This window comes from Sciurus carolinensis, chromosome 6 (genome assembly GCF_902686445.1).
Source record: "Sciurus carolinensis chromosome 6, mSciCar1.2, whole genome shotgun sequence".
Lineage (NCBI taxonomy): Eukaryota > Metazoa > Chordata > Mammalia > Rodentia > Sciuridae > Sciurus > Sciurus carolinensis.
The window spans coordinates 71044565-71053289 of NC_062218.1; positions in this window are offsets into that span (position 1 = coordinate 71044565).

Below are 8725 nucleotides of genomic sequence, written 5' to 3' on the forward strand. Positions count from 1 at the left end.
TTTGCAACATAAGCTCTTATTCATTTTGTTTTATTTTCAAGTTAATTAAATTAGTTGGTTCATGTTATAGGTCAACATGTATTTACATTTTTATCACTAACTTCATTAATGTAGTTATTTTGAGTTCTTTATATGTTTATAAATGGTTAGAGTCATTATACAATGTAAACTTTTTCAAATAAAAAATATACAGAAAAGATGATGATCTTTACATTATGAAACTGCTAGATTGTAATGAAAATATCCATAAAATAGACCATATATATTATGTGAAAATGCTAGTTGAAAACTTATATTAAAATATTAAGATGCATTTCAGAATTATAATCTATTTGTATTTTTCAGTACTATTTTTATAGACCCAATATATGTTTTTTCTTTAGTTATACAAGCACACCTCTAAATATGTTCAGATTTAGTATTGGTTCAGTGTTTGAATTTAGTGTGAATTTATCTTAGCTTTTTAAAATATATACAATTCCTAATTTCATTCCCTGTAACAAGCAAAGATACCTCTTTTGTCCTAACTCCTGGAATCTCACAAGAGTTTTTATTCTTTGATAACTGGAAGAAAAAAAAATAAAAAGTAAGCATTTAATTGTAACTAATCAATCTGTGTTCAGTAATGTCTCTGAAAAACTGAACAAAAGTCAAACAATAAGTTATATACTGAGGGGGGTGGGGGGGAACATTTTTTTCCCCTTTCCTGTCCAGTGTTTCTGAGGCAAAGGCTGATTGAGAGCTGCCCAGGCCTAAGGAGGGCTTTGTTCCTAGGCAAGTTTCTCTTCCTGGAGGGTTTAGAATGAGCAAGGGACCTGTCTCTTCAGCCCCTCCTGCTGGGAACTCTTAAAAGGTCACAGGTAGGGTGAACCTCTTCTCTTCCTAAGGTAAGTGGAGATGACTGGGCACCATCCAGAAAGCCAGAGAGGCTGAGGTGTCCTACTGTCCTCCTGATCTTTCAGTCAGAGATCAACTCCAATCCAACAATTGATTCTTCTCAGTCCCTAAGATGGGAATTGAATGTCCACCTGAATTTATACCAAACATAAATGGCAACCTTGTAAAATGCTACCCAAGTTCTTCTGTCTCTCCTCAAGGAGTATCATACTTGTGTGGTGTAAACCTCTAAGATTTTATTATGATACCTCAGGTCAGACTTCCTCTTGTCTCCCTAGTCCCTTGCTCCACCCTGCTACCCTCACCACAGTTTTCTTAGTGATTGTTCTGGCTGATTGCAGGAAGCGAGAAATGGAGAGAAAGACACAGGCATTACAGTTACTCCACAAGAGAGGCGTGGGGAGAGAGTCTTTTCTTGTTGATAGTGGCCCATGGTCTCTAATTCCCACAACATTGGGGTTAGTGCAATCACTGTTTTTTTCTATCAGAAAAGTTGTTGTATTCATGAAATGAATTGAAGCGAAGTTTCATTCATGAAGTGAAGGTCAGGTTAATGTTTACCTAATGTCACTCCATTTTCACTTGATGAAGTAACATGTCTACCTTCACAGTTATTTAATTTTTAACACCATTTATATCCCATCTCCAAACAAACAGATCCACCTTGTAGAATCATTAGCACTGGAAAGGTCTTTGAAGAACTAATGAAATCCTGTCATTTACACAGAGATGTGACCCTACCTAATCCAGGGAGGAAACTACAATATTCATTTTCAACTCATTTTTATTCTCATAAAGTATAATATTATGTCATGTACATGTTCAGTTTATTCCCCTACAGCACATGGATTAAATAGGTAGAATATATACATTTTCTCTGCCTAAGTTGCAGTTTCCTCATTTATAAATATAAATAGAAATTTAAAAATAATGTATAAACTTAAGAAGTCTTGTTTTTCCAAAATACTACTTATTAGTTAGAAAGGAAAAGCATCAACAACATACTTGATCTTACAAAGAATAAAAGAAACTCATCTATTATCTTAAATTCATTAAGATCAAAGTATTTTTATTAATAATATTTTTATTAATAATGTAAATATTAATAACATTTTTTCATATTAGTTAAACCTTTTTAAGGCATGTTTTAATATTCAAAATATGGCTTAGAAATAGACCTCTCCATAAATTGAATTCATCTTATTGGCCTCACTAGAAAAAAATGAATGAAAGATTAATAGTTTACAATGTTATTAATACACATGTATCATTTATGGCAGAGGGCCAAAGTGGTTGCTTTTACTTACAAAATATTCCATTAATAGATAAGCATCAAAATATAGTTCATAAAATTATTAACATACTGAGCCCTCAATCCAAAGGGAAAATGTTTAATTAGTTATCACTACTTAAGGTATGAAAAATTTCTGCAGGAACATAACATACTCATTATTTATGGAATTCACTCCTTAAATATAATCAGTTTATTGTAGCTAGTTAATTTAAAATATTTATTTCAACTTTGATGCTCCAATACACATGTACTATATTAATTTCCTTTGGTTGCAGTAACAAATTACAAACAAACAGGGAAGTTGGCTTAATGCAACAGAGAATTGCTCTCTCTTGAGGTCAGAGTTGGAAACTAATCTTACAAGGTTAAAATCAAAGTGTCAGCAAGTCTGCATTCCAGAATGTCCAAGGGAGAACCCATTTCTTGCCTCTTCCAATTTCTGGTGACTGCAGGCATTCTTATTCTATGTAATGTGAGCCTTTGTGGTCACGTTGCATTTTCTTCTGTCCCAAATACAGAATCTAGAAAAAGAGTACAATGTCTGGCACACTGCATACTGAAGGAGTGAAGAGAATGGGAAGATAGATGTAGGTCAACGGGTACAAAGTCACAATTTTGTAGAGTGAATAACTGTAGAGAGAAACAATACAACATAAGGACCACAGTTGGTATACTGGAAGTTAGCTAAGAGACCAGGGGTTAGGGACTCTTACTAGACACTCAGAAAGTGACTACATAAAATGATGGATATGTTCATTGTCATAACTGTAGTATACTATGAATATTTATATCAAAACATAACATTGTACCCCCTAACCACATGCAAAAATATTATTTTTAATCTCCCCCTGGCTCCCTTTAACAGTACACCTCTGAAAACTTAGGACCCACCTGGATAACGCAAACATAACAAAATCTACAGTCTTTTCCAACCTATATCAAATATCATTCACAGTCTCTGGATGTTATAACCTGGATAACTTCTTTGTGGGAGAGAAGGGATGCATTTTCAGCTTAGCACATTGACTTTAATCAAAATTAGAATTTATTTAAAGCAAACACAACATGAATTCATAATTGTTATTGATCTTCCAGGTAATCATCCATTAGTGCACACAGGCCTAAGCTTCTTATAAATTGAGTTTTGACAGTTTGCCATTTTATGTCACTGTGTTTTATGTAGTAAACATCCCTTATATAAAGTTTTGAACTTAGTTCTCACTTACAACTTAAAGAATTGTTTTAGATCATAAGCTTCCGGTGGGAAGAAACAGAGAATATAGTGCTTTTCTGGGAGTGAATACTTCACTATGAATGAGGTACAGTGTGACATGCCATAAATATATTTTTATTATGATTTCATGGATAATGAACCACTCATGCCTCTTTGCAAATAAATAGGTATAATATACAACATGGCTGTCAGATCAGGAACTGCTCATCCACACTGTTGTAAATTGCTTGGAGGGTAAACTGTTTTCAGATTCTAACACAGTAGAAAATGACAGGGAAGATCTCAATTGAGTATGGAGAAAACAAGGAAAAAGTGTGATATTTAAAATGATATGGAGTATTAATTAATTTTGAAAGTTTCCATCCGGCGGTTTGATTGGAAAAAACAAGAGACCAACCTATAATAATGGAACAATAATTTTTTTAATAATTCATGGTTGAAAGCAAGATGGGGCCACACCTAAAAATGTATTTTAATAGAACAAGTATTCATAATATTTTAATAGAACTTGCTCTGAAATATCAGGAAAGAGGGAAAGAGAGGGAGAGAGGGAAGAGAAAAGGGCAGGAGATGGGAGAGGACAGAGGAAAGAGAAAGCAAAGTAGTTTCATCTGCCTCAGGTTTATTCACTTCCAGTAAATCAACTGCCCATGCAGTGTTTGACCCTGACAGTATTTTCAGATGTGGGATATCTGAATAAAAAAGAAAAACTTAAAAGTGAGTTTCTTCCATTAGGTTTCTCTTCAGAGAAGATTTTCTTATATGACCACCTGATTAAAATTTCCAACCCCATTTCTCAGTGTTCCAAATATATATAGTTTCTGCTTTATTGTAGTGACTACAATTACCATGTAACATTCAAATATGTAAATATTTATTGCTCTCTTCTGCAATATAATGCTCACTCAATAAGGAGAGTGTTATTACTCTGATTTGTTCAGTACATGTGGCATTCCCACTGCCAGGAACAACAGGGCCCTGCCAAAAAAGTAGAACTACATCAAATTTTAAATGAATAAACAGATTGATTATTCAATTATTAACTATTCCATGAAGAATTTGTCTTCTAATTAACTAGTGAAATTTGTTCTTCTCTTTCAAGATTGTTTTGGCTATTATGAATCCCTTGAATATTCATTTGAGTTTTTGTATCAGCTGTTCAATTTTTTCCAAAAGGATGGTCAATTGCTAATCTGATAGATATTGTGTTGAGATAAAGTTGGAGATTATTAACATCTGATCAATTTTAAGTTTTCCAGTCAATGAATATTGTTTCAGCATTTATTTGTCATTTTTAGAATACAAATTTTATACTCCTATTAATTTTTCCTACATGTAGCCCTATACTCAAATGTATATTGTATTTCTTCCTATTAGGAGTTTATAATCTAAAACCATCCTTAAAATAGGAATTACCCTATGGTTAAGAAATATAGTGCCTAATAAAATCTTTTAGCAATTTAAAATAATTTAAATAATTAATTTTCATTTCTGGAATTGGCTTAAATAAAATAAAGACTAAAAAAATACCACACACAAATTAAACAAAGGTCGAGGTTTTGAAAAGATGATCAAAATAGACAAATCTTTGGCTGGACTAACAAAAAAAACTCAAATAAAATCAATGATAAAATAGAAAACATTACAACTGATACCACAGAAGCACAAAAGATCATTAGAGTATATTGTACACAATTATACACCAACAAATTTGATAATCTACAGAAATGGACATATTCCTAATATTCCTAGACATATATACTTTATCCAGACTGGATCATTAAAAAGGAAAACAAAACACAAAAACAAAAAAAGACCAATAATAAGTAATGCAAATAAATCATTAACAAATAATCTCCCATCCAAGAAAAACCCAGTATTGTTGACTTCTCTGTATGTTCTACCAAACATTTAAAGAACAAATAATATCAACCATTCCTGTTTTGTTTTTAAAGAATGAGGAGTAAGAGGAGAAGAAGATATTGTTCCAAACATGTCCTCCAAAACCAGGATTACTCTGATACCAAAACTAGGCAAGACTCAGCAGAAAGAAAACTATTGGCCAATATGTTTGTTAAACATATTCGCAAAAATCCTGAACAAAATACTAATATAGCTAACTCAACTGAGCTTTGAAAAAACAATAATCAAGAATAATCAAGTAAAACTCATCTAACGGATACAAGGATTATTCAATAAAAGCAAATCAATAAATGTGATAACCACTTCATCAGAATGAAGGACAAAAAGGATATGATCACCTCAACAGGTATAAAAAGGTCATCTGATAAAAATTTTCCTTCACAAAAAAGATGCTGAACAAATTAAGAATATTGCTCAACAGAATAAAGGTCATATAACGTAAGTCAGTTACTAACATTATACTGAATGGAAAAAAACTGAAGCCTTCCTAAGATCTGGAACATAACAAAGATACCTACTTTAAAGATTTTATTTAACATAGAGTTGGAAGTCTTAACCAGAATAATCAGATAAGATGAAGAAATAAAGAGCATCCAAATTGTCATTGTTTGTGATGACATGATTTTATACATAGAACCTGAAAGACTACACCAAAAAACCACTAGAACAAATAAATGAATTTGGCAAAGATGCAAAATTGAAAATCAACATACAAAAATGAAGAGTATTGTCATACGCCAATGGTGAATTTTCTGAAATAGAAATCAAGAGGGTAATCTCATTTAAAATAGCTAGTAAAAAAAAAAAAAAAAAAGAAGGCCCACATATGTAGGAAAAACTTAATCAAGGAGGTGAAAAATATCCATAATGCAAATCATAAAACATTGAGTAAAGACATTGAAGAGGACACACGGAAAAATTGGAGGTCATTCTGTCTCATGGATTGAAAGAATCAATATTTTGAGATATCCATATTACCAAAGCAATCTAAGCATTCAATGCAACCCCCATAAAAATGTCAATGATATTTCTCATAAAACTAGAAAAATAGCCCTAAAATTAATATTAAACAAAAAAACCTAAATAGCCAATACCATCTTGAACAAAAAGAATAAATTAGGAGTCATCACATTATCATACATCATCTTTCAAAATTATAATAATCCAAATAGCATAATATTTGCATACATATAGATGCACAGGCAAAGGAACAGAATAGGGAATCTAGAAATAAATGCACTCAGGACACTCAATAAATGTGACCTCAATAAATGTAGGTTATGAAATGAGGTTAGAAAAAAAATGAAGATTTTTTCAATAAATGAGATTATAAAAATGGAATATTCACAGGCAGAAGACTAAAACTAGATCCATATCTCTGACCAGTTACCAAAAGGATCAACTCAAAATGAACTAAAGACTTAAAATGTGAAAGTGGAGAATACAAAAATTTTAGATGAAAATATATTGGAAATACTTTAGAATATTGGAATGCGTAAGAAATCTGTGGGCAACACCCTAAAAACAAAGAAACAAAAGCTCAAATAAAAATTGGGCCTATATTAAACTAAGAGGTTTTTGCATCACAAGATTGACAATAAAATGAAAAGATAACCTAAAAATGGGAGAAAATATTTACAAACTATATATCTGACTTAAGGTGGTATCTGAATATGTGTGGAATTCCTAAAACTCAATAGCAAATTTCAAGTAGTTCAATGAAAGATTGAACAGTGGACCTCAATAGACATTTCATAAGTGGGGGCATACAGATGACCAGTGATTATATGAAAGGATGCTCCTCATCTCTTATCATTAGTGGAGAGTCATGCTGATATATTATCTCTCATCTATGGGAGGTGGGAACAGTGTGGGCAAGGATGTGTAGTACATGAAATACTTTCACTCTGTCAGCAGTAATATAAGGTTTTGCAGTCAATTTGGATAGAAATGTGGATGTTCCTCAGAAAAGTGAAAATAAAACTATCATAAGATCCAACTCTGATCTATGTCCGAAGAGAATGAAATCAGTATCTTGAAGAACATTTGCACTCCCACATCTCTCATAACGTTATTCACAATACCAAGAAGTGGAGACAACCTAAGTATCCATCAAATAATAAATGGAGAAAAAAATGTGGTACATATACAGAACGAAGTACTATACAACCATAAAAAGAATGAAATCCTGTCATTTGTGACAATATGAATGGAACGGGAAATCAATATGTTAAATAACATGAGCCAGGCACAGAGAGACAAGCACCGCATGATTTCATTCATGTGTGGAATCTAAAGGGTTCTCCTTTGTATGAAATGCGGTGCTATTCCTGTGAGATATAGACAGCTTCAATGCTATGGGTCAATAAAGTTGATTTGATATGCTATAGGTTTGCCATTCTGGTCTTAAGTCTTGTATGAGCTAAGACACAGCACACATATTTTTGCTTGTTTTATGAAAGGTAAATTTTATCACATTTGGAAAACAATATATTTTCAATCAATGTTATTAATCAATCAAATATCCATGTGAAAGAAATGAATCTGGAAATTACCACACATCTTATAAAAACGAATCCCAAGTGGAATAGAACTAAATGTTAAACGTAAAACAGTTAACATCTACAGAAAAACTTGAATACTTTGAGCCATAATAAGTAAAAATTTCATAGGCAGGGAAGATAACAAAACTGCAGAATAATACATTAATAATTGGAAACTCACTGAAATTAAGAACTCAGCTAATCCAAATACAATATTCAAGGTTTTTAAAGTTCCAGATATATTAGAAAATATTTTTAATGCAATTAACTAAAAATATACATTTAACTCTACAAATAACCCTACAAATAAATTTTAAAAGGAAAAGAAAAGTGGTCTAATGGTATAATTGGAAAAGTTACACAATAAGATTTCCAAATGGACAACAAGCAGGATAAATTTTTTCTCAAACTTAGCAATCATTATAAATTTTCAAATTAAAGCATTAAACAAAACCCATTCTTGAGACAATCATGCCACAGCAGCTAAAGTGCACGTCAACTCCAGTGTGCAGGTCAAGTTAGGTACAGCTGAATGTGCCACATGTTGGGGTCATAAATGTTTACTTTTTCCTGATCCTTTTATGTACTGTCACAGGGTTATTGTATTTGTTGATTGGATGCAAAGGTGAATTGGGTCCTATTATGAGCACTCCTTCCTCTAGATGGGTTAATAGTCATTGGCAGATCATGGCAATGGTTCTAAATTCTTACATTGCTGGTTCCCTATTACATTGGCAGTCTGATTTAAAAAACAGAGAATCCCAGATGATATACGTCTGCCAACAGTATACCAATTTTGCAAATTGGTTAAAAATATTAGAACAGTATTTTAAT